The sequence below is a fragment of the Anguilla rostrata genome, chromosome 3, assembly GCF_018555375.3.
Source record: "Anguilla rostrata isolate EN2019 chromosome 3, ASM1855537v3, whole genome shotgun sequence".
Classification (NCBI taxonomy): Eukaryota; Metazoa; Chordata; class Actinopteri; order Anguilliformes; family Anguillidae; genus Anguilla; species Anguilla rostrata.
In genome coordinates this window covers 53,795,026-53,801,652 of record NC_057935.1, presented here as the reverse complement: position 1 = coordinate 53,801,652, position 6,627 = coordinate 53,795,026, and the positions used below count along the sequence as shown (strand labels likewise).

Genomic DNA, 6,627 nt, shown 5'->3' with positions numbered 1-6,627 from the left:
TTACGTGGTCACAGTAACCGTTATGACTGAACAAAAACTGTAATAATTCTCCAGACTACAATAAAAGGAGATCAGAAGATACTCCTATAAAATGGCGTGAGGATGACTCAATGCCTGGTTTTTCAGTGTGACATATTCTTTAACATGGAGTATACACCTTGTTGAAATTGATGAAACTGGACTAGCGGTTCCTTCTCATCTAGATTCTTAACAACAGAGTGACTGCTCAAAACTCATGTCCTGGTCATTATGATTGAATCTAACATGGGTCATAGCGCAACTTAATCTGCTACCAGTTATAAATGTTCTCAATGCTTCTTTGTATCATATTCCACAGGGGTGGTCAAATTCTCAATAATCTGTTCAAATAAACTTCTTATAAGTGAGTTTTCTTATCAGTAGACAGTGCCACTAAAGCTCACAGTCCTCCTTGTAGGTCAGTACATCTCCTGTGGCAGCATTGTGTGAGAGCAACCTTCGTCTTAATCAGCCCCAGTTTGTCCTGATCCAGGGTAATTTCGGTACAGTTCCAGACCATTGACCACCATTGCCTTGGCACCTGAGGACTGCAAACAGACAAAAAGCTGGAGGAATTCCCCTTCCTGCTGACACATGGAATTCTGTCCTGATTGTTCTTGTCAGAATCAGTGGAACCTTACCAAAGAAAGGAGGTAACCGAGTGCTGTAGACACCCACAATGCTGACAGGTGTGCATGCAGGAACATGCCGACGTGTTAGAGTACGAGCCAGCCACATGAAGATCACGTGTCATTCACTCTTATTATCTCGTCATCTCTCAAGCCTTTACAACTGCCATCACAACCGCCACTGTAATACAGAGCTGCAATAGAATGGAACAATCGTGGATTACAAACGGAACAGAGCTTAACTGGTGAATGTGTTCTGACTACAGCCACAAACTGTGTGTTTTCTAGTATTGCCTCCCCCTTAGCAATATAGGTTCTACAAAATATATCGGAATAAGGATTCTTTTTTGAGACAGTTTAAGAAGTGTAATAACTAAATTACTTGAAAAATAACAGTGCATGGGGGAAAAACTTCGGAGACGTAGTTGGGGGGTGGATGTGATCTACTCACAAAATTATTTTTGCTCATAAAATTCATAGGTATTTACGCTGGCAAATAAAGATCTCAAAGGGCAGGCATAGACACGGACAGGCACCCGCACAAACCTGGGTACGTGTGTAGGCATGATCAGATCCCTGCATACACACCCACCACACATTCCAAACTTTGACCTTCACTCTTGTCCTCATATCGCCATTTTTTAAACATGAGTAGGAAGCGGGACTGAAATTGGCAAGTATTTGGCCATTTAAGTTTTAAACATATGTCAACATTTTATTTGGAGAAATGGGACTAATGTACAATCAGAACTACACAGGGACAAATACAGTTAACATTGTTTTCAAAATACCTGCTGAAAGCCTGGCCCACACACAACAAACTATATCACACAAGAATATACTTTTATTATTATTATTATTATTATTATTATTATTATTGACCCTAAATGTAAATAAAAAAGCTAGAAAAAGAATCATGAATGTCATAAGATCAAATGGAGAAAATATGTCACAAATCTTAATTTTTGCAGAAAATACTGTAGTATCTTTGTACACCACACCCAACATTGGTTAGTAAAATCAAGAAATAAATCATACCAGGATAAGTATTCCACAAGCTGGTGTAACAGAGACATCTGCTGTATATAGACATAACTGCAAACACGTTCCTTCAGTTCTCACTGATTTTTGTTGTAAAATTGATATTTGTCTTTTGAGAAATGATAATCCATTTTGGAATGTTGAGAATGAAATTCTGCGAATGGGCATTTATGTATCCATAATTGTATATATTATAGATATTGCTGTTTGCAAAATAAATGAACAGGCTGGGAAAAGAGAAATCTAATATATGAACTCAATGTCACAATGTACAAATCTATGTAGTTTACTACATTGCACACTACTTACAGCATATTCATAGATTCATAAGTACAATTGAAAATAAATAATTTTTTAACTTTAAAAAATATATTTAATCATCCATGCTGAGCCCATTTATAGGCCTAAGTGAATATAATGAATGGTTATAATAACCCTGTGTTAATGTTGACTGCCCATTACTTATTTTTATGACTATACTGCCATCTATATTTTGAAGTAATTGTTACCATCAAATTTGCCAATGCATAAGTGGAGCTGTGTATTTCAATTTGAAAGAAACAAGTAGCCTAGCCTGTAGGATACATTATTTTAAAACTTTCTCCTTTATCACAGTCCAATCTCAGAAGATCCTGGGTGATCATTCCAAACATTTGATTTTAGAATTTAAATGATCAAATTTAATTAACCAGCCGTTGTCATTGAGATAAAACTTTATGGATGTATGACATCAACAAAAGCACATTTCCAACATACAAAAATGGCCAGGCACTCACACATACAAAGCACCATCTATAAGTCATTAATTAAAACTTGAAAAATCTAGGCCTGCCATTAAAAGTATTCATATCAAAATGAGGACAAGGTACAGCAAACAATACTGGCTATCTTAGGTCGCACAAATTAAACAAGCTCTGTTCCAAAGCAATGCTACCCAATGTTTTCTAAAATATTTCATGTAACTCGGCCCTGTGTTTTTTTCGTCTTACCATCTGAAGAGCATGTGGTCATTCAAAGTTCATGAGTCACATCAAAGTGTGAAATGCCAATCATTTATTGTGGTTATAATCTGCAATTCAGCTGTTACACTTAAAAATGGTAAAAATGACTAGACTCTATGTTTGAACAATTGTCGCTATCCAGTGCATAGGATATATTAAAAGCACACCATGAATAAAACTCATTAATAGGGGCCAAGCATTATAGGTGTGTAGGCACCTATTGTATTTGTTCGTTTTCTTTTCCCCACTGTTATTATTTTTCAGACATGGCCGTCTATGGAAGCTCCTAAAACTGCTTGGTGGATTTTTGTGTAATTTGGCAGACTAATATCAAATTTGGGGTCAGTACATTAACCCATCTAGTGCCACCAACAGGCCAAATTTGGACTTAAACTTTTGACAGTAACTTTTTGGCTTGAACACACCCACCCTAGTCAATTTCCACCATATTGGATTTTTTGCCATTTTGAATTTTATGAAAAACACATTTTAAATATCTCCTCCCTGACCGTTGATCACCACAAAATTTGGCATGTATCATCTTCTGAGTAGGCTGACCAAAAATTGATTTAAAAAATAGCTGCTCAGTCAAACAATACAGCCCAATCTAGCTGTAAATGTAGGTATTATCTCTTTGCACCATTGCCTTTGAGTCTTTAAAAAATAGTTGCTAGGGTAAAGAATATAGCTGTGTTTATCCAATGAATTTTGAGGCGAAGTAGCCATAATGGATGAGTGGCCCTATCTTGGTTACACTTAGGTCTATTGTCACAAAATTTAGTACACATGCTTGCAATGAGGCCTTGGGTTTCATGAAATTTGGCCTTTTGGAGGCGCTATACCAGAAAATTACCTGACAATTACTCTGCAATGAATGCAGATTTTTCATCAAAACATTCAGGGATAGTGAAGTATTCTCGCTATCTATTCATCTATCTATCTACAGTATCTATTTTACAATTGGTATTTGCAGGTGTGTTTATTATTTGGTTGTGCTACATAGGGAAGAAGTTGACGCAAGAAGAGCACAGGTTTCTTTTGTCCACATAATACCCCGAACACGACCAGCAACCATTCTGCTATTTATTTTTAGCTCAGTGTTGTCAGATTTTGCAGGAAAGAAACCTTTAAATGAAGTTACACTGTAGTCAGTGAACTGGAAAAAAATGGCTTCTTAGAATATTGGCAAGTTCACAAACCAGGAGAAGAGAACATAGGAGTCTGACTTTACACAGTCTTTATTTAGAATTGCATTACGCTACCAAATTGCAAAGAACCTAGACAAAATGGCGAAAAAGGGACCAAACTAAAGACCAAATCATGAAACTTTAATCTAAGCAATTAGGACCATTCACAAAGCACCAACAGCTAAACTATTCACAATTATCATTAGCCAGATCATTAGCAAATCCAATAGCTGAGCTTGTAACCATTAGTTCAACCTATATCTAAGTGAGTAGCCAAACAAACAGCTATGCCAGTAGCAAAGCAAGTAGCCTAACAGGAAGCTAAGTGAATAGCAGGGCCATTAGCAAAACGAGTAATTCACTACGTCATTTGCTAAGTCATTCACGAAGTCGTTCGCTAAGTCATTTGTATGTCATTCGCAAGTAGCTCCATAGTTAGCTACGCAGCTAGCTCAGTAATTAGCTAAGCAAGTCACAAAACCAATTGCATTGCGCAAAGCAAGTAGCTGAGTAAAGCCGCGTTTCCACCGCAGGAACTATACCCCGGAACTAGGAACCTTTTGAGGAACTCAGTGCGTTTCCACCGCAGGAACTAGGGTCTAAATTTAGTTCTGGGGGCTTTGTTTTACCCCCCAAAACGTTCCTGCTCGGGGGGTAGTACTTTCCGAAAGTACAGGAACCTTTTGGGTGGAGCTTGCAGCGCTGAACATTTCTGATTGGTCGAGTACTCGTAGCATTTGTGTTGTATTTATTTTCCGCCATTACCCGCCATGTTTGAAAATATGCAGCGGCAAACCAATTTATTTTCATAATAACTTCAAATCAAACTTGTATGTTATGCGGCGCAGTAGCCTACTTTTGGTTATAGCCTGTCAACGTCTTGGAATTATAACGTGTGCTCTTCTGTTCTTTTCTTGCTTTAGTATTCGTTTTATAAAATGCCAAGCATTCGTGCTGGGACAGCATATTACGTAGGCTACCAAAACATTCAAACGGATTAATTCGGTTGCTGAATATTTTCTTCCGGATTTTCTTTGTTAGCCCGTTGTAATTGACTCAAAACGTTTGATACAGTTATGTGAGGTATGCGGTAGTTCTGCATAATTAACATTGGTGATACAGTACAAGCAAACTGGAAATCACCTTCCGCACTTTTTATCCGGGTAAAATAAGAGGTTAATTCTAGTAATCTTCCCTTTATCTTTTTCAGACTGCCGTAATTTTACTCAATTTTACTGCCATTTTTCAATTCCACGAAAAGACCAGGAAGACTATGGACTAATTTATGGTGCATGGTTCGCATCTGGAGGGCACACTTCGCTGCTCGGCTAGCAGTAACTTCGAAGGAAAGCAAACGGTGGCTGTACCACTACTAATTTACATTTTCACGCAAGTCCGAGTTTTCGTTCTATTTTTGTCATTTTGCGATTAGCCTACATGGAATTGACGACGAGAAAGTAATAAAACAGCAAATTGTTTACAACGTGTGCATGTTTTCTGCTGTTAATGAATGTGTTTGAGAGGATATATGAAAATCAATAAATACAAAAGTAACCATATATAGTCATTGTTGGTAACCCGTTGTATATAAGTGGAATAAACCCCTCCGGGCTGTCCCGGTTATTAGAAAATAATGTAGGCTACTTCGGTGGTAGTATGGAGTTACAGAAGAAATCATATGACAGATGGACCGACGACAACGTCAGTGGGCTAATTTGCCTAATCTTCGCGGTACTTTAGACCCCGGTGGAAACGCAGACAACCATTGGCTGAAGGAACCTTTTAGTTCCTGGTAAAGTAGTTCCTGGGACTGAAAGTTCCGGGTAATTTTGGTGGAAACGCGGCTTAAGTAGCAAAGCTAATTGCATTGCAAGTAGACAAGCAAACAGCTCAGCAAGTCACAAAACCAATAGCATTGCACAGTGCAAATAGCTGTGTAAGTAGGAGATCCAATCGCATTGCACCTTGTAAGTGGCTGTGTAAGTAGCAAACCCAACGGCAGCGCACAATGCATGTAGCAAAACCAATCGCATAGCAAAATGCATATGTACAGGATTTTGCCCCAAAAAACCGTCAATACCCACTACTCGAATGTGGGTATTTCCCTCCACTACCACCTCGTCTCCTCCCTGTCCCAGGAACCAATCCTTTTATCCTCTCTCCCTCTAATGTCCCAATATTGAAGCACAAAGAACTGTATTAGCAAAGGAGCTTCAAACTTGTCTCCTACCTGTAAGCATGTGTTGGAAAGGAGGGGAGGAGATGAGCGGTAGCAGGTAGTGGAGGGAATGAGGTAAGAAGGGAAAGGTAATGGGACGCACCTGATGTAACCTTTGCCAGGAGGTCGAGGAGCCGAGGTTGAAGCCGCTTCGCCTGGCTCATCCAATATTGGAGCACTGGAGGGAAGAAGGTCACAAAGATAGGTTTCCAGGGCATGGAAGACATGAGGTGGTAGTAGAGGAAAAGAAGTTGCATTTTTTGAGTACTGGGTTGCACTCCCTAAGTGACTTTGACCATAATATGAAGTGGATGGGCTACAGCAGCAGAAGACCACACCAGGTTCCAGTCCCATCAGCTAAAAACAGAAGAAATTAGGCTACAGTGCGCACGTGCATCACCAAAAATGGACGACAAAAATTTTCCTAGTCTAACTAATCTTGATTTCTGCAGCAACATGCAGGTAGGGTCAGAATTTAGTGTAAAAGCATGAATTCATGTATCTATCTCGCCTTGTTTCAATGGTGCAGGCTG

The 6,627-nt window shown here is 39.0% G+C and overlaps 1 long non-coding RNA gene across 2 annotated transcripts; it reads right to left on the bottom strand.

The window, feature by feature from the left end:
- Nucleotides 1–373: 373 nt before the first annotated feature.
- On the bottom strand, nucleotides 374–6,522 carry LOC135251141 (uncharacterized). Of its 2 annotated transcripts, none has more exons than XR_010329089.1 (3): nucleotides 6,198–6,522; nucleotides 660–841; nucleotides 374–566 (listed from the first exon to the last, which is right to left on the bottom strand). It is a non-coding gene; the product is annotated as an uncharacterized LOC135251141 (long non-coding RNA). The 2 variants fall into 2 exon arrangements; XR_010329088.1 differs by lacking the exon at nucleotides 6,198–6,522 and adding an exon at nucleotides 6,107–6,191.
- Nucleotides 6,523–6,627: the final 105 nt, after the last annotated feature.